The following is a 19485-nucleotide window of genomic DNA, read 5'->3' as shown; positions in this document are numbered from 1 at the left end:
TTGTCTTGCCTGAGTGCAAACTTCCCCCCCCCCCCCCCCCCCTAACACGCCACTCTGTCTGAGGGAGAAGAAATGGAGGGGGGACTGCGAAAGCGCTACGTGTGGGATGCGGGTTTGTTTCATATTCATCAGCAACACAAAAAAACGATTTTTAGTATTATTTAATTACTTTTGCGCGTTAATTACATAGTAAAATTTATATCTGCCACAAACTGTCAACATACGGACGGACAAAGACAGTTCGCAGATTTTCGTGTCTCAGTTGCCTAGTAATTGTGACTTCTTTAGTGTTACAATCGAGAAAAGCATTGGACGCAGCTATGTTGATTGAATCGTTGAGATCACGTTTGCAACCTCATTGGGAAGACATGGAAACTCTATCTAAGGAAAACAACGTAGAACACCTGGGCAGTTTCAAAGTAAAACAATTCGGTCCTTTAAATGAGAATTACATCTTCAAATGCAAAGGGCCGATTTCAACTGTAATGGCAAACCGTCTCAAAAACAGTTCAAAAGAAAGTGTAAGATTGGCAGCGTCTTCAAACGTTTATAAAACTGCTCCTGTAATCCTTTCAACACCACAATGCTTTTTCTTTAACGCCACTGAGCTTAGAGAAATGGACGGGTTTCTTATCAGAAGGTGTCCCTAACACAATGCGGTTTTATTTTTAAATCTACCCCCCTTCTCCATGAAGTCAGAAAGCTGCAACTCACCTTACTGTTTCTCACTGAAGGCTCTCTGCAGTCTATTTAAATTAAAGACTGAACTCACTCCATTCCGGATCTTCTAATTTTCGTTCTTGGCTTCCTTTTTCCCTAAGATATTCAACAACAGCGGGTCTTAAATAAAAATCTCGTTCCAGACGTGAATTTTGACTTAAACAACGCACTTTCCAGTAATCCATATCGTCTCCACACTCTTCGTTCAATTATATCAAAAACTGTTGCAACTGAAGAAGTAATAATGCGTGCGAGTTCAGAAAATTTACTGCTCTCAACGCCAGTTCCATCACGTGTTCCGCACTTCCATAGTTAACACAAAGTACTTCTTAATGTACAGAAAAATGTCTCCGATACAAATCATCTGTCGATCGTTATAAACTCTTTCATCGTCAAATCTTTACATTCTCTCTGCGTGACGCTGTAATACCAGTACCCATAGATTACGCGACTAATAAACTGCACAACAAAATTAAATGATGACTTTTTCGAAACGCTGTAATGTATCCCATTCAGGAGCATAAGTTTGAAATTTTGCTCAAAGGTGCCTCCAACCTTCCTCTGTAAAGGTATAAAAGCGTGAGACCCAGCGATCTCACCCTCGGGCTTAGCGACGCTTCAAATAATGTGTGACAAATGCGAAAAAAAGATCACAGCTCAGAAGTACATGTGAGCTTCAAGATGGGCTGATGATGCCACATAGGCACCAAATTTCGTCACAATTCTGCCCAACGCTGCCGTGGGTGTGTCACACGATGGGGCGATCGCCACATACAATACCCGCGTTTCACGCCCCCCCCCTCCTTTTTTTTTTTTTTTGAAACCTTTGCGATGGACGTCAGTACCGCGCCACCCAAAGTTGAGATTTCGCGCTTTCCTTGTAGGTGGCCGAGGGAAGCATGTCAGGTACTTCGCAGCTCAGAATTTAAACGAAAAGGCCTCAGGGGGTGGCATAAATGGCGTCGATAAAGCCATCCCTTCCATTAAGGCGTTGATTCCCGCACATTTCGCTGTTGAAGACAACAATTTACAGTATGATGAACAACAGCACGACTTTTCCGACAACGTTCGGCACTGATGTCACCCCTGGACGTTCCAACCCTACTCTAAGAATATCGTAAGGAGCAACACTCCTTTGGAATGTCATGCGACGGCAATTTTGACCCTGGCATACAGGGTGACAGGGTGATCATGGAGGGTAGGGGACAGGGGTAGGGGGTTGGACGGGGGGTGCGCTACATTAACTTATGCGTGAAGAAAACCGCAAAGGATCCCTACACAAAACTTCGACACCGACTCAGCCTCGTGGCTACTCTAACGCCTGAAGGATAGGCAACTTCTTCGACACCACTTATGTGCAGTTTGCCGCGAGAAAAATTGGTGTCACATTTGTCGACAGGTACATATTTTAAGTATTCAACAAAGGATCGTTTATGGTACCGAGGGTGCTGCCGAACTGGATGAGTCTTACAGGGACACTTTTTATACACGCACATGATAATGTAGCACCCCCCCCATCCCCCTCCTCCACCCCCTACACCACAGAAGGGCGCGAAACGGAAGTACTGAAAAAGCATGAAACCCGTTTGCTGCTTTTGATGACATTCAGATTTAGTTGAAAGACTTTGAAATGTACCAAGTGGTTCTACCCTTTACACCAGAGCAAAAATTGCGGTTGTGATACACTCGAAACGGGTCAGATCACGTTCAGTGGCGTTGCAGTCCCACTATGCCTTTAGAGCATGATTTAAGGCTCAAGGTGTGGCAGCAAAGTCGAACTTTGCCATGAAAGTCGTCCTGCTTCTCATCGCACTGTATGCTGTCGTTTTCAAGAGCGAAAAGTGTGGGTTTCAACGTCCTAAAGGAAGGGGTTGTTTCATTGACATCCTTTATGCCACCCCCTGAGACTTTTTCGTTTCGATTCTGAGCGGCGATATAACGGAAAATGGCGTGATTTTAACATCTACATCTACATGATTACTCTGCGATTCACAATTAAATGCATGGCAGAGGGTTCATTGAATTACTTATCTACTTCGACTATCGAAGGGGCACGGGAAATGAGCACTTAAATCTTTCCGGTCGCGCTCTGACTAACCCAGTTTTATTATGATGATCATTTCTCCCTATCTAAGTGGGCACCAACACAGTAGTTTTGCAGTCGGAGGAAAAAGTTTGTGATTGAAATTTCTTGAGAAGAGCCAACTAGAACGAAAAACCCCTTTGTTTTAATGACTGCCACCCCAATTCTCGTATCATACCTGTGGCACTCTCTCCTCTATTTCGCAATAATACAAAAGAAGCTGCCCTCCTGTGGATACTATTCATTACTGTGTTTCACAAGAATGATATTTTCTGAATCTGTGTTGACTATGTGTCAACAAATCGTTTTCTTCGAGATAATTCATAATTTTCGAACTAGATACATGTTCCAAAATACCACTGCAAATCGACGTTAGTGGTAGGGATAGCGCACGAGATCATTGCTATTTCCTTTTTTTTAATATTGGTGGGAATCGTCTTCAGGTAAGGATCTTTAGACTAGCGAGCGGTTGTATATAATAGCTAAGTATGAAAGTATCAGCATACTCTCAAAGGAACCTGACTAGTATACGATCTGAAACGGAGGCATTGGTTTTAATAAGTGATTTTAGCTGCTTCACTACACCGAGGATATATATTTCTAAGTTACTCAAGTTGGCAATTGCTCTAGATTCGAATTCTGGAGTATTTACTTCGTCTTGTTACTCGTGTTGGCAGTTGCTCTAAATTTGAATTCTGGTATATTTACTTCTTCTTCTTCTTCTTCTTCTTTGATGAAGGAATTTTGGAAAACAGTGTTTAGTAACTCTACTTTATGGCACTGTCATCAGCGATATTGCCATTGTTATTGTACAATGGATGGACTGATTGCGTCTTGCCGGTGGTGTATTTTACAGACGACTAGCATCTCTTGGGGTTTTCTGCCCGATTTCGAGACAGAGTTTCGTTGTGGAAACTGTAAAAAGCGTCTCATATCGAAGATCGCTCTGATTTCGAGCTTCTGTAAAACTTCACCAATCTTGGGCATTTTACTTTGTTTTAAATTTGTCATGCTTTTTTAGTTGCTTCTGTAACATTATTCTGACCTGTTCTGTGTACCAAGGGAGATCACTACCATCTCTTAGTAATTGATTCGGTATGCATCTCTCAACTGCCGTCGATACTATTTCTTTGAAATCAAACCAGTTCTGGTGTACGCTTCCACAGTCAGACTGAAAGTGTGTGGAGACTGTCTCTTAGAAAAGCGTCAAACGAATTCTTATCTGATTATTTAAATAGATGAATATTGCTTTTATTTTTAGCTCTCAAAGGTACCAAAGAAAGTATGAAATGTGGCGTAGAGGAGGTCGTGCAACAGGTCCACGGTGATGTTGGGGAGAATTCTGGTGAACTTTGCTACCAATGTGACATCATAACCCCCTTAAAGATCACTCGAAGTTCTGAGCTGTGGCCTTTTATTCGCATTTGCCGACATCTTCCTGTTTGAAGCCTCTGTGAGCCAGAGGATGACGTCGTAGCACGCCACGCTTTTGCATCATTACAGAGGAAGGTTATAGGCACCTTTGAGCCAAAGAACAACAGGTTTAGAAAAAGCGATCCTTTAATTTTTTGCGCAGTGTAGATATTGAGAATTCTCCTCCTCCTCTTCTGTGGTTCCCATTTATTTTTAAAGCATTTTAAAGCATACATCGCCAGACTGCCCCTTTTTTGAACTAACAGCCACTGTATCTATGAACTTGTTCTACACCAGGAACAAATAGCTAAGGATCAACAGTTCTTACACGAAGACTCTGTCGAACAGAAGAAAGTAGTGTCGACCAAAATAAGCCGCACCAAATGCTGGAAATAATGTCGCATCGCACCGCTAAATGAAATGTCGCGCTAGATCGCGAAGGACCGTGAAATGCTTCGAGTTAAGATGTTGACAACACAGAAACAGACGGCGTTTAGCAGTCTCCATTTCAACACCTGTAACAGACTGACTGGAACTAAATGGCCACCCCAGTCACATTTTTATTTCTATTTTTGATTAGCACAACCGGTTTCGACCATTTTCCATTTGTTATATCTCTATCGTCATGAGAGTACACAGACAGACTCGTTTGATGCGACTCTCCATATTTGTCTAACCTGTGCAACTCTCTTCATCTCTGCGTAATTAATGCAACCTAAATCCACTTGAGCTTACTTATTGTAGTGAAACCTTCGTCTTCCTGTATACTCCCTCCCCCCACGCCTCCCCTGCCCTTGCCTCCATTTCCAAATCTCAGGATGTGTCTTATTAATACTTTCGCTTAGTCGAATTGTGCCAGTTATTTTTCGTCAATCCAGTGCAGTACCATTCCACTAGTTATTCGATCTACCTACATAAACTTCAGCATTCTTCAGTAGCAACACGTTTGAAACAATTCCAATCTCCTCTTCTCTGTCCTGTTTATCGTCCTTGTTTTGCTTATATACAGGGTGTTCAAAAAGGTACGGCCAAACTTTCAGGAAACATTCCTCACACACAAATAAAGAAAAGATGTTGTGTGGACAAGTGTCCGGAAACGCTTACTTTCCATTTTAGAGCTCATTTTAGTTTCGTCAGTATGTACTGTACTTCCTCGATTCACCGCCAGTTGGCCCAATTGAAGGAAGGTAATGTTGACTTCGGTGTTGACATGCTACTCATTGTTCTACAGTACTAGCATCAAGCACATCAGTACGTAGCATCAACAGGTTAGTATTCATCACGAACATGGTTTTGCAGTCAGTGCAATGTTTACAAATGCGGAGTTGGCAGATGCCCATTTGATGTATGGATTAGCACGGGGCAATAGCCGTGGCGCGGTACGTTTGTATCGAGACATTTCCAGAACGAAGGTGTCCCGACAGGAAGACGTTCGAAGCAATTGATCGGCGTCTTAGGGAGCACGGAACATTCCAGCCTATGACTCGCGACTGGGGAAGACCTAGAACGACGAGGACACCTGCAATGGACGAAGCAATTCTTCGTGCAGCTGACGATAACCCTAATGTCAGCGTCAGAGAAGTTGCTGCTGTACAAGGTAACGTTGACCACGTCACTGTATGGAGAGTGCTACGGGAGAACCAGTTGTTTCCGTACCATGTACAGCGTGTGCAGGCACTATCAGCAGCTGACTGGCCTCCACGGGTACACTTCTGCTAATGGTTCATCCAACAATGTGTCAATCCTCATTTCAGTGCAAATGTTCTCTTTACGGATGAGGCTTCATTCCAACATGATCAAATTGTAAATTTTCACAATCAACATGTGTGGGCCGACGAGAATCCGCACGCAATTGTGCCATCACGTCATCAACACAGATTTTCTGTGAACGTTTGGGCAGGCATTGTTGGTGATGTCTTGATTGGGCCCCATGTTCTTCCACCTACGCTCAATGGAGCACGTTATCATGATTTCATACGGGATACTCTACCTGTGCTGCTAGAACATGTGCCTTTACAAGTACGACACAACATGTGCTTCATGCACGATGGAGCTCCTGCACATTTCGGTCGAAGTGTTCGTACGCTTCTCAACAACAGATTCGGTGACCGATGGATTGGTAGAGGCGGACCAATTCCATGGCCTCCACGCTCTCCTGACCTCAACCCTCTTGACTTTCATTTATATGGGCATTTGAAAGCTATTGTCTACGCAACCCCGGTACCAAATGTAGAGACTCTTCGTGCTCGTATTGTGGACGGCTGTGATACAATACGCCATTCTCCAGGGCTGCATCAGCGCATCAGGGATTCCATGCGACGGAGGGTGGATGCATGTATCCTCGCTAACGGAGGACATTTTGAACATTTGCTGTAACAAAGTGTTTGAAGTCACGCTGGTACGTTCTGTTGCTGTGTGTTTCCGTTCCATGATTAATGTGATTTGAAGAGAAGTAATAAAATGAGCTCTAACATGGAAAGTAAGCGTTTCCGGACATATGTCCACATAACATATTTTCTTTCTTTGTGTGTGAGGAATGTTTCCTGAAAGTTTGGCCGTACCTTCTTGTAACACCCTGTATACTAGGCTTGGAACTTTAATAGTGGCAACTACTTATTGTGGACGGCTGTGATACAATACGACATTCTCCAGGGCTGCATCAGCGCATCAGGGATTCAATGCGACGGAGGGTGGATGCATGTATCCTCGCTAACGGAGGACATTTTGGACATTTCCTGTAACAAAGTGTTTGAAGTCACGCTGGTACGTTCTGTTGCTGTGTGTTTCCGTTCCATGATTAATGTGATTTGAAGAGAAGTAATAAAATGAGCTCTAACATGGAAAGTAAGCGTTTCCGGACATATGTCCACATAACATATTTTCTTTCTTTGTGTGTGAGGAATGTTTCCTGAAAGTTTGGCCGTACCTTTCTGTAACACCCTGTATAAGCTACACTCCGATCACTTAAAAAATGACAAAGTGCAAGTAGAACTTATACACTGTGAGTTCTGTACAAACTAAATTACGTTTATGCACAATTCATCTACCCTGGGTATTGAGAGTCTCAATGGTTTTTGCCTACTTTCGATATCGATACTTGCAAGATATTGGTCCCGGGAATCCCAAGGCCGTATCAAAACCTCTACAGCAGTTCTTCTGATTAACCCGAACATACATTAAGGAGCGAGCAGGTGACTTCAGTTTATGTATATATATAGAGAGAAGATTTAATAAAGCATTTTATTTACTTACTAAAAGATGCTTACAACCTACATTTTGTTTACATGCAGTAATGTTCGTATATTACGCTTTTGATGAATGAATGGCAAAAGATATTTTTTATGTGACATAGTTACAATATAACAATTTTCAAATGTTTTACTTTACTTGTATTGTGAAACCTTGTTTCTTACCAAATTTTATGATTCTAGGTCAAAGGAAAGAACCCAACAGGTTTTGATGAGTGTGTTTGCGAGTATTACAATATGTGGCATAAATGGTCGTATCTTTTGATTACATTGAATTAGAAGCTTAAAATTTTTACACCGCCAAGGGGCCATAAACATTAGTACGTGACATAAATTTGAACCTGATGCGACCAACTGATCAAGAGAAAAAGGGCCTTAACAGACGGAGAGACAGATTGTCGGATAACGAATGACAAAAATTTTTTTTCTTGTAACGTAATCACTAAATAACAATTTTCGGATTTTTCCGTTACTTGTACTGTGACAAAATAAATGGTTCAAATGGCTCTGAGCACTATGGGACTTAGCATCTGAGGTCAGCAGTCCCCTAGAACTTAGAACTACTTAAACCTAACTAACCTAAGGACATCACACACATCCATGCCTGAGGCAGGATTCGAACCTGCGACCGTAGCGGTCCCGCGGTTCCAAACTGAAGCGCCTAGAACCACTTGGCCACACTGGCCGGCTGAACTGTGACACCTTGCTTCTTAATAAACTGCATGGTTCGTCAGCGGGAAGCACTCTGCAGGTTTGGATGAATGAGTTTTCGAGTATCAAAATATGTGACATAAACGGCCGTATCTCTTGACTGAAGTGACTTAAACGCTTAATATTTTTACACCTCCAAGGGACGATAAACCTTAACATGTGATATAAATTTGATCGTCATACTTCAACCCGTTCCTCATAAAACATGTTCTTAACAGTCAGACAGAGAGACGGATAGAAGGACAACAAAGTGATAAGGGTTCAGTTGTTACAGATTGAAGCACGAAACCCTAAAGAGACTTTGTAACAACACCTAAATCTACGTTAGACGTAGAAAAATCCCACTTTTTGATAAAGGTGCCACTCGACATTTTATATGCTCTCTACTTCGGCCATCATCAGATATTTTTGTACCCATATAGCAAAACTTGTCTAGCACATCTACTTGTTTTCTTTGGGAGTATTGGAATTTCAGTATCAATTTGAGATTCATACCTTCTCCCAGTGTGTAATATTTTGTGGGTCTCAAAATTTATAGTTTCAGTGGCAATTACTTATCAAACATGTATTTCAAGCAATATTTAAGCTTCGCTACACGGAAATTGGAAATTTGTGGTAATGTCTTATGGGACCAAACTGCTGAGGTCATCGGTTCATAAGCTTACGCACTACTTAATCTAACTTAAACTAACTTACGCTTTGACAATATACAAACCCATACCCGAAGGAGGACTCGAACCTCCGACGGGGGAAGGTGCGCGGACCCTGACAAGACGCCTTAGACCACGCGGCTACCGCGCGCGGCCTTCGCTACACGTCAAGTAACATTTCTTCCCAGCTCCAGATATTCGTCTCTAATGTCAGCCAGTGCGATTTCTTCCCCGTTCACTCGCTAGTGATTGTATGCTGCAGATAATTCACAGTACTTGGGCTGTTGAAAAGAGTGAAAGCTGTCTGGAATGCCATCCGTCCGCAACATATTCAACGCCTGTTTCATATACTGAGCCCATACCTTGAAGCTCTTATCACACCGCTGCTGCACTAAATGTTTGAGTTCAGCCAAGTAAAATTATTTTATTACTCTACATAGTTCCTTCATATTACTATAGGTCATAAGTGACATGATCTCTTCTATACCGTTTTGTACAGGCTACGAACTACAATATTACACCAATGCTATCAATTTACTACACAGTCAAGCCCAGAACGTATATCCACAATCACGCCCGAAACTGCGACAACAGTCCTCATTATCCGGTAGGTCAACAACTTTCTTCCACGATCTGTTCTGATCTAAGGCATCTGTTTCAATTTAGACCAAGTAATTACAAACCTATTTTTGATGATAGTGGAACTTATACTGCAGGAATTCAGAGGTCGGTACTGAACATTCAGCGATTCAGACTGGTTGAAGATCTTTATCCTGGGCTGACACCCGAAATATTTTGTCCATCATCCCCACCGAAGCAATATGTGAAATAACGGTCTTGGAAATGGTACTTTCCGTTAGGGACGAAGAGAAAATGTATCTCATTTTGTTACACTGAAGGGGAACTTCACTTCATTAGGACCAAGATTTCTTCAGATGGATTTGTCATCATCGCGCAAAACACCACTTCCGTAAGAATCGCACACTATGTCTATAAATTAATACGGTTCTTCTCAAGAGGTAGGAGTAGCACAGTTCAGCTTTTTTATCGCTAATGTATTTGTGTCTTTAACATCCAGTAACATGTGGCACATACGTGTACAGTACACATTTTCGCAATTATATGCTACCAAGGCGTGAGGAGATCTACGTGGTATACATGGGGGCAGTGCGGGCTGCCTAACACCCAGGCAAACACCTATTCCATCTAGAGAAGTGGTTTCTGCGTTAACAGTGAGGCGTAGCGCTCACTAAGAACCTAATTTTTTTAAAAATGTTGAGCAACTTTCCTTCAATATCAGAGTTAGAAAGTTCTGAGCAATTTCAGGTTGCAGATCTCTGTTTCATCCATTACGTGGTGTAGGTTTTGTAACGTCGGTACGTGCGGTAACAAGTCTCGTGAACGTTTCAGTTTACGCCAGTTTTAATCACTTCGGCGCAAGAAAATTATCATTTATTGTTGAATAACACACTTCAAATCACCATCGATCAGGGCGCGTAGATGCTTTAAAAATCAACTTAGATCGTATGGTGTACATACCGTATGTTACCCCACTAATTCGTCGCGAGGAATCTGTTCTAGGCGTGTTTGCGTACAGAACTAAAACGAACTATACGTACTGCTTCATTCAGGGAGTTTGTATTTACTTAGATTGTAGTAAGTAATTCTGTTGCTGTTGTGGTCTTCAGTCCGAAGGCTAGTCGTAGCTGTTCGTGCAAGTCTATCCTGCGGAAACCTGTTCGTCTTTGCATAACTTCTGCACCCTACACTCACTTGAACCTACTTACTGTAGTCAAACTGGCCTCCCTCTATGATTTATAATTCCCACATCTCTCTCCACTACGAAACTGACCATTTCTTAATGCCTCAAGCCGTTTCTACAATTTCATCCCTTCTTTTCCTCGAGTTATGCCCCACATTTCTTTTCTCCACAATTCGACTTGTTACCTCCTCATTAATTACCGGAGCCACCCATCTAAGCTTCAGCATTCTTCTGTAGCACCACATCTCAAAATCTTCCATTCTCTTCTCGTCTGAAGCGTTAATTGTCCATTTTCACTCTCTTCTCCGTACAAATATATTTGCAACAGACTTCCTAAAACTTCAATTTATATTCGATGTTGACAATTTCTCTTTTTAAGAAACGCTTTTCTTACTATTGGCAGTACGCATTTGATATCCTTTGGTAATCGTCATTTACTTTGCTGTCCAAATACAAAGACTCATTTACAAGTTTCCATCAGCATCATCTGATTTAATCTCTGTACTTTCCATCCCCTCATTTTACTTTTGTTGATCATGATGAATAAATTTGTTACGGGTGTGCCCGACAAATCGTTTATTTGGATCAAACCGTACACACGACCCGGTTTCCAGGATGTAAAACCCATCTTCAGCACTCCAAAAAATAAGGGAAGCAAAGAGGGATACTATATAAAATGAACATTAAAAGGCTCCATATAGATGCACATCAAATCATACCTTGATTGTGCACAAGAAAATCGTGCCAGTGACGTAAAAAAAAAAAATTCCAGCAGACTGATCAAGTAGCATGCGAGGTCCTCTTTCGGGTGAGGCATTAAAAGTTTCTTTGAGTCAACAAAACAAACGGGAATGAATCAACAAATAAACACTCATTGCCAGACTAATTCAACGTACGAATCAACTGCGAACGACCCGATACGTAGCATAAGCTTCAAAAGATAAACTGAAGGCATAAATGCAGCAGAACGCCAAGTTGTGAACCTTAAAAGTACCTTACCATGTAAGTGCCAGCCCACTGAATGTCGTGCACACCCAGCAAGACCGACGATCAACATACCACCGCGCGAACCGCAATGAGACGCCTCAGTACAGATATATATCTTAGAGAGGCCGCCGCCACAAATTATATCGACGTCCGAAGGGACAGCCGAAGAAACGCTAGCTAACAACATGGCCGCACCTCCGCGTTTTCTTCCACACAACACCTGCTTCGAACAGCGCTAAAATCATATTACTATATGAATGACATTAATTAATATGTGCCTGGTACAAGGCAAACAATAATAGCAAAACATGCAATGTATAATGCAATTGTCGAGAAATAAAAATAATACAAGTTTATAATGACACTGTCAAGAATAAAAATAATAATAATGTACCAGTCATATTTTAGTTAACGCCATTCATACATTAACATTACGTAACTGTCATGCGTGACAGTAAAGTGCATTAACGGTGCAGGAACTTAGAAGCAGGATGTACACACGGTCATGATGCAGGCGGTCAGAGAAGCAAGAGTGTGGATCAGCCGATTGGAGAAAATCGTCTACGAATGTCAGTTCAGAACAAGCGAAGAGGAAAATTGTCATCAGCCACTGTCCTTCTCCACGAGAATGTTCGGCCTGACCTGCAGCTACAACAGGAACGCTAGTGCAGCGATTTCTATGGGAAGTGTTTTATCATTTATCATACAGCCCGGACGTGGCTCCCTCTGATTTTCACCTCTTTGCATACATGAACAGCTGTCTATGAGGACAGATTTTGGCACACACACGATGAACTGCAGATCGACGTAGGGAATTGGCGGAGAGAACAAAACCCCTATGGCAAGGGTGTTGGAAAGTTGGTACTACGCTACATAAAATGTCTAAGTCGAAGTGGCGACTGTGTAGAGAAATATGTGAATGATGTAGATAAATGTACGAACACAACATTTTTTTATGTCCACTGTGGTTTTCCTTTCGCAGTCGATCGGGCCTTGAAGAAAGAAACAGTCCTCGTAGTTACACTCACGACTAGTCAGAATTTTCTTAAATTTCTGGAAAGAACTTCTGGCCTGTTAAACTCTGCAGCGAATTTCTCGAGAAAAGACCTATTTATCGTTCATTTGAGAATCCAAATATTTATAAGCTGAAACCCTCACGATCTTAGCGTTACCGAGTGCACGAGTCCCACAATTTCGACTTGCTTTCTGTTTACGATCATCCATATTGCTTTCTTGAGCTTTAAACATAGCCCCATGGAATTTCTGTCTTCAGTAACAGCGTTTAGCAGTTCTTACTGACCTTCCAGCATGGTTGCAAGCAGGACAGTGTTATCAGCGTAGCATTATATAAACATATTTTCCCTGTTTTGTGTAAGGAAATTGTATCCAAAGTTTGTAAAAGTATTTTTGGATCATTCTGTATATTACAGCAGCTTTCGGCGTTTCTACGATGCTGCTTGTTAAATACAATGGTGGACAAAAATATGAAAGCGCCTCAAACACAGGACACTACTGCGCCTGATATGGCTTAGGAAAACCGTTGGCATCCAAAACAGCCTCAAGTCGTTTCCGAATGGATAAATACAGAACCTGTATGGTTTTCAAAGGAATCTTACAGCATTCTTCCACAAAAATACAAGCTGAGGTAGCTATGATCAAAGTGGACAGAGATGACTCACGCTTCCCTCAGAAGCAGACTGTAAAGGCTCAAAAATGTTGAGATATGGTGACTGTGGTGGCAAGAGAAGATGGGAATTCATCCTAGTACTCACACACAAGTGCTCAACGATGGGAGCTGTAACAAACGTTGCGCCATGCGATGGACCTGATCAGCCATTATGGTCACATAATCCTTGACAGTAGCGTGACCTTGCAGAGTAACTCTGGGACCCATTGAATACCACGATATGGCTGCCCAAATCATCCCCATGTTTCACTCGTGAGACGTAAATTCTGCCGGAATTTGGAAACAGTACGAAACAAGACTCACCAGACAGAACTCCATTCTTCCGTTTTTATGATTTAGGCAGCATGTTTTCCTGTTACAAGAATTTGCGTCACTTACGAGCAGTTCTGGAATTCCTGCTCGCCCTTCGATTCAATGCTTATGGAGCTCCATTCGTGTTGTTTTGCTGCTGACACGGTTCGCGAGTGCGGCATTCTGCTCTGCAGTGACTTTTGCAGCTGTCGTCCACTTATTTTACATGACAATCCTCCTAAACGACTGTCACGATCATTCTACACGCACTTTTCTTCCGTGTTGTGACTGACCGGATGAACGTTTTTCTGCCCTTCCTGTATGTATTATAAATCTTCGATACGGTGCTAAATTGGCTCTGAGCACTATGGGACTTAACTTCTAAGGTCATCAGTCCCCTAGAACTTAGAACTACTTAAACCTAACTAACCTAAGGACATCACACACATCCATGCCCGAGGCAGGATTCGAACCTGTGACCGTAGCGGTCTCGCGGTTCCAGACTGTAGCGCCTTTAACCGCTTGGCCACTCCGGCCGGCTATACGGTGCCTCTTGAAACAAACACTTCAGCTCCTTTGGTCATGGAAACACCTGTCACACTAGCACCAAAAACGCCACGTTCGAATTTACTTAGCTCCGCAAAAACACACTTAAAATTACACAGAGCACTATTCTGAACACGACTAACATTTGCAACGCACTGAGGCACTGCGTAAATCCTGTTCCTGGTTCAACCTGCAAGCTTCGGAAGTATCTGCATTTATGTTCAAACATCCGTTTCCCACGTTGTTTCTATATTTTTCTCCAGTTAATGTATATTGAAGCTGTTTCAGGACTATTTTTTTTAAAAGAAAAAAGTGATAAAATCAGACCGAAATTGTGACATTGGCCGCAATTGGGGTTGAAATAAGTTCAATGGCGGCAAGTCAAAATTCGTGCTGGACTACGACTCGTAACCGGTTTTCCCGTTCTGTACAAACGGACAACTTAACAGCTTCGACTACCTGAGTACGCTTCCCTTCTGTCCCAACATGTCACGCACTACTTATGCAGCTCCCCACTCTTTACTCTCACCCTCATGCTAATTTCCGCACGAGTTCGGGAGGTCGGCCGATGTGGCCGAGCGGTTCTAGGCGCTTCAGTTTGGAACCGCGCGACCGCTACGGTCGCAGGTTCGAATCCTGCCTTGGGCATGGATGTGTGTGATGTCCTTAGGTTAGTTAGGTTTAAGTAGTTCTAAGTTCTAGGGGGACTGATGACCTAAGTGCTCCCATAGTGCTCAGAGCCATTTGAACCATTTTTTTTAGTTCGGCAGAGAGAGTGCATCCGCGGGTGTGTTCTTTCGGACGTGTCCGGAAGAACGGTCGCCACACATACACAAAAAAAGGAAAAAAAATAGTGTCAGCAATAGTTAATACGTCTGGAGATTTAAGCAGAACATGTAACGAAAATTAGAACCTCGCGAAGTTTCCGATTGTATCAATAAGCTGAACTTCAAATGGTTCAAATGGCTCTGAGCACTATGGGACTCAACTGCTGAGGTCATTAGTCTCCTAGAACTTAGAACTAGTTAAACCTAACTAACCTAAGGACATCACAAACATCCATGCCCGAGGCAGGATTCGAACCTGCGACCGTAGCGGTCTTGCGGTTCCAGACTGCAGCGCCTTTAACCGCACGGCCAAAGCTGAACTTCGTGTGCGATTTTGATGAGTGATCCCTTTCTCGCTTGGAGGGGAATAGAAAGTCGGGCCTTGTGTGTGTACACAGAGACGCTCGGATCGTGTTTGAGCGAAGCCCTGTGGCGTGTGAGACAAGAGGCTCCGGGTGACAGGGAACCAGTCCGGCCTGACAAAGCGAGCGCGTGGCAGAGGGTTCTTCACGCGGACGGCCGCCGTCCAGGGCTATCGGCCGGTCTTTCCGCACAGCCACCGCCGGGTCTGCGGTTTCGAATTTATCGGGAACGGCCGCGGCGGCGAGCAGCAGTAATTGTGACCAGCCGCAGGCGTGACCTGAAGCAACTCGAGGGGAGATACGGAGGCCACAAAGGCCAGGCCTCGCGGTGACGCGCCGCACAAAGGCCAGGCAGGCCAGAGCAAACGGAACGCTGCCAAAGGCGCCGCCGTGCAAGAAAGCCTGCGGCGGGCGCCTGCGCGCATTTCTGGCGCCACTCCAGTGTGGGGCTTTCTGTACGGCACTTTGGTTAGTGGCGCGCGGTGCTAGGGAAGAGGTCGCATTTCGCTGAATCAGCATGCTCACCTTTTGCGTCAGCCGAGTTTCATTAAAAAGTACAAAAACTGGCACTGTGTATTTTGGAAGGGTATAGACACGTGCGCAGTATATTACACCGCACCGTATTTTCTTACAATTTTTCATTCCTTACACGTGAGAACCTGGCAGAGGGTTGAAGTTTTTTTTTTTATTTCAGCCAATTATTGTAGTAGACAAGGAGTAGAAAAGGGGGGGTTCCTGATCGGGAAGGGAAATTCCAGTGGCTTCATTCGCCTGATAATTAACCAAATCTTCCAGAAAACGTTGACCGGAATTGGGAGATAGGAGCTGTTGTAATTCGTTATTGGGAGAATATTGTCCATTTTCTCAATCAAAGTGTCCTTCCCCATAGGCGAGTGGTCACTGTAGGCGACTGCAATGCGGACGAAACGAGTTCAATTCCCTGTACTGCACCAGATTTTTTCTTGATGGAAGAACTGGAACTGTGTCCACTCGGCCTCATGATGGCAAGCGAGGAGCCACTTGACCGAGTAGTAGGGCATCCAGATGCGCTAACAACCATGTGCTGACACGCGCCCCTCCACACCGCATCCATTTGAAGAGTGACGCGGTGGTTGGTCGCGTACGACTGGCCCGTCTGTGACCAGAACGGTGGGGATAGGTCAATCGAAGTTCATTTTACACACACACGTATTGTGGTTAAATTGAAACAGTCCGTAACTGCCTGATGCACACATTCTACGCTTCAGGGCCCTTTTTAAGGGAGCGATCAGGACTGGGCGAGTGCTCGAGTGTATTTGAATTGTCATACCTTCTGCGCTACGACATTTGGAATATGGGGACATGCTTTTCATGAAGCACCAGCACCATCCCTTGGCGACCATTCTACAACGGTGTTTTTGACAAACATACTGTCCCATACACATTTTTCATTCTCCGATGCATCTCTACCGGTACTTTTCCTTCTGCAGCCAGGAAAAGAACATCAGCACACTGGCCGTGTTTGGACGCATTCAGTAACAACATTGCCATAGTTCACGATTCCGCATTTACCGCACGCATGTCGGAAAGACACAAGCGTCAAACTAATCCCTTGCCTACATGTAGAGGCTTATACATCGCAGTTGTGGTACTTCGCATATACGCTGCATCAACGCCCTCAAACGGAAACTTTTAGCTCCACCTTTATACTTCAAGCACCCTAAGATACGCATCCCAACTTACACTATCCACACGTAGTGCAGATGTAAGATGGACTGCCTAACTTAAGCCGCAAGAAATACACTGTAGAGCCAAAGAAACTGGTACACTTGCCTAATATTGTGTAGGCCTACCGCGAACAAGAAAAAAAGCCGCAACACGACGCGGCATGGACTAGATTAACGTCTGACGTAGTGCTGGAGTGAATTGATATCATGAATTCTGCAGGGCTGTACACAAATCGCAGGTAACTTCTGTCGTGTCGCAGTTTTGCCTTTGGTAACCAAATACCAAGTTGCTCTATCAGGGGAGATAAACTTGGTGGATATGGCGCCATACATTTGACCAGCTGATGGCTGGGTACTTCTTTTCGACTATGCTGCGTGGCACTCGACGTAAGAGGGTTTCTAATGACCTCGAGGTCAACGGGGCGTTAAGACCTAATCTTCCTTATTTCCTCCTGTAAAATACACCAAAGCGCCAAAGAAGCTGGTATTGGCATGCGCATTCAAATACAGAGATAAGTAAACACGCAGAGTAGGCCTTTGCGGTCGGAAACACCTATATAAGATAACAAGTGTCTGGCGCAATTGTTAGATCGGTTACTGCTGCTACAGTGGAAGGTTATCAAGATTTAAGTGAGTTTGAACGTCGTGTTGCAGTCGACACACCAGCGATGGAACACAGCATCTGTGAAGTAGCGATGAGGTGGGGATCTTCCCGTACGCCGGCCGGAGTGACCGAGAGCTTCTAGGCGCTACAGTCTGGAACCGCGCGACCACTACGGTCGCAGATTCTAATCATGCCTCGGGCATGGGTGTGTGTGATGCCCTTAGGTTAGTTAGGTTTAGGTAGTTCTAAGTTCTAGGGGACTGATGATCTCACAAATTAAGTCCCATAGTGCCCAGGGGCATTTGAACCATTTTTTTCTTCCCGTACGACCATTTCACGAGAATACCGTGAATATCAGGAATCCGGTAAAACGTCAAATCTCCGACATCGCTGCGGCCGGTAAAAGATCCTACAAGAACGGGACCAACGACGACTGAAGAGAATCGTTCAACATGATACAAGTGCAACCCTTCCGCAAATTGCTGCAAATTTGAATGCTGGGTCATCTACAAGCGTCAGCGTGCGAACCACTCGACGAATCATGATCGATATGTACTTTCGGAGTCGGAGGCCCACACGTGTACCCCTGATGACTGCACGACACAAAGCTTTGCGCCTCGTCTGGGCCTGTCAACACAGACATTGGACTGTCGATGACTGGAAACATGTTGCCTGGTCGGACGAGTCACGTTCAAATTGTATCGAGGGGATGGAAGTATACGGGTATGGAGACAACCTCATGAATCCATGCATCCTGCATGTCATCTGGGGACAGTTTAAGCTTGTGGAGGCTCAGTAATGGTGTGGGGCGTGTGCAGTCGGAGTGATATGGGATCCCTGACACGTGTAGTTACGACTCTGACAGGTGACACGTACGTAAGCATCTCGTCTAAGCACCTGCATCCATTCATGTCCATTGTGCATTTTGACGGATTGGGACAATTCCATCAGGACAATGCAACACCCCACACATCCAGAATTGTTCCAGAGTGATTCAAGGAACACTCTTCTGAGTTTAAACACTTCCGCTGGCCATTAAACTCCCCAGACATGATCATTTTTGAGCATATCTGGGTGCCTTCCACGTGCTGTTCAGAAGAGATCACCACCCTCTGCATTCTACCTGCAAACACCTCGTCGAGGATATGCACCTCCTCACATGCTTACCAACGCTTGACGTGTGGGAGCTAAGTCGCAAGGTAGTCGCCTACTTTCTTCGCATTCCTTCGACCATGGTTGAACCTCAGACATACATCTTTCCTGAGGACATACACTTCCCAGCTGCCATAACCAGTGCCATACTCTGGATAAAAGATAGACGCTCAGCTACGTCTACGGCGACAAATCAGGACTCGGATTTTCGTGCAGGTTACAGAAAGGAGCACAAACTAGGGTTGTTTCACGTATGGGGAAGGAAATCTGCGATGTCCTTTTAAAGAATCCACCCAGGCATTTGCCTGTTGCGATTTAGACAAATAACGGAATACCTAAGTTAGGCTGGTTGGACTTAGGTGTGAACCGTTGGCCACCCAAATGCGATTTCAGTGTGCTAACCACTGCGCAACATTCCTCGGTACTATTTTGTGGGCCAGTTTCATTTCGGCCAAACTATACAAGGTTAATATCAATAAAACAGACGATCCTGTCTGGAAACGGAGGAAAAAAGATCATATGAACATTTGTCCGGAAATGTATCGTTGACACGGTAAATGGCGCTGACGAATGGAAGTTCCTCTGACCAAGTACCGTGTGATCCTTGCGTGTTTCAAGCTGTGTGATTGATGCAGGGTACTGTAAGCAGCAGAATGGTCCGGTATTCATGATGGAAACAAGCCTAGATGGTGTTTACGTACGACCAAGAAGATGGAAACAAGTACCCTCGCAGACA

General features: G+C 44.0%; 1 protein-coding gene across 1 annotated transcript in view; it reads right to left on the bottom strand.

The window, feature by feature from the left end:
- Positions 1 to 19485, bottom strand: part of LOC126199552 (fat-like cadherin-related tumor suppressor homolog) — a 345418-nt gene that overhangs the window by 266970 nt on the left and 58963 nt on the right. The window lies entirely within an intron of this gene.

Source organism: Schistocerca nitens, chromosome 8 (assembly GCF_023898315.1).
Source record: "Schistocerca nitens isolate TAMUIC-IGC-003100 chromosome 8, iqSchNite1.1, whole genome shotgun sequence".
NCBI classification, from domain to species: Eukaryota; Metazoa; Arthropoda; class Insecta; order Orthoptera; family Acrididae; genus Schistocerca; species Schistocerca nitens.
This window is presented reverse-complemented; position numbering and strand designations above follow the sequence as displayed.